The sequence below is a fragment of the Centruroides sculpturatus genome, unplaced genomic scaffold, assembly GCF_000671375.1.
Source record: "Centruroides sculpturatus isolate CEXI.00-Female unplaced genomic scaffold, Cexi_2.0 scaffold575, whole genome shotgun sequence".
In the NCBI taxonomy this organism is placed as follows: domain Eukaryota; kingdom Metazoa; phylum Arthropoda; class Arachnida; order Scorpiones; family Buthidae; genus Centruroides; species Centruroides sculpturatus.
In genome coordinates, this window is record NW_019384861.1 from 375294 (window position 1) to 376192 (window position 899).

Here is an 899-nt window from a genome sequence, read left to right on the forward strand (position 1 = left end):
TCTTACTATGTAGAACATCGGTTGAAATACAGTCTGTATGCAGAGGCGTACCCAGGATCTGAATTAGAGAGAGGCAACTCATTAGGAAATGCGGAGGGAGAGTGAGATTTCATGACAGACGGCTCTAGTCTATTCACAATATTCATTACTCAAACTGATACTAAATTGATACGTCTGTGCTGTGTGTCTGTGTGTCAATTACTACACTTTAATTTTTCTTCTACGGAGGGGAAGCTGTCCCTCGCTGGATACCTTGTCCGTATGCCTATTATTAGTTGCCTTGGCCAGTTATAGTCGTTTAAACACGAGAACTCTGTTTAATGTTTCGTTGTCACTTTTCCACGGTAGACGTCACTGTCGTAGTTCTATGCACTTTAGACGAAGCGGAAGAACGAATCTCGAATGTTGTTGAAGTATACGTCCGTAACTTGAGATGGAAATTAAAGTCTAGTCCAGTGATGGGCAAACTTTTTAAAGAGCGGGCCAAAGGAAAAGAAGGAAACTTTAGGCGGGCCAATATAATTGTAACCTAGCTCTGCATCTGAAAATCCAGGTGGCGCTATAAAAACATGTGCAGGCCGTCCGCCATATTTCTTTTTCTCTCTTTCGGCTACGCTACGCACGACGAGTGGATGTTCTGTACCGAAGCATGCTTGTAACCGATCGAGCTTTTACTCAATTAGTGTAAAACAAAATTTTTTACATGATTGTAAATAAACTTTCATGGTGAGATATAAAGCTTCGGTTATTTTGTATAATCAACGAACACTCAAGTTAAGTGGTGCATCAACCACCACAGCCTGTATTCTTTTTTACTCGTCAGATTAGGAATAATGTCGCGCGGGCCGGATAGAACATTTCAGGGGGCCGCATCTGGCCCGCGGGCCGTAGTTTGCCCA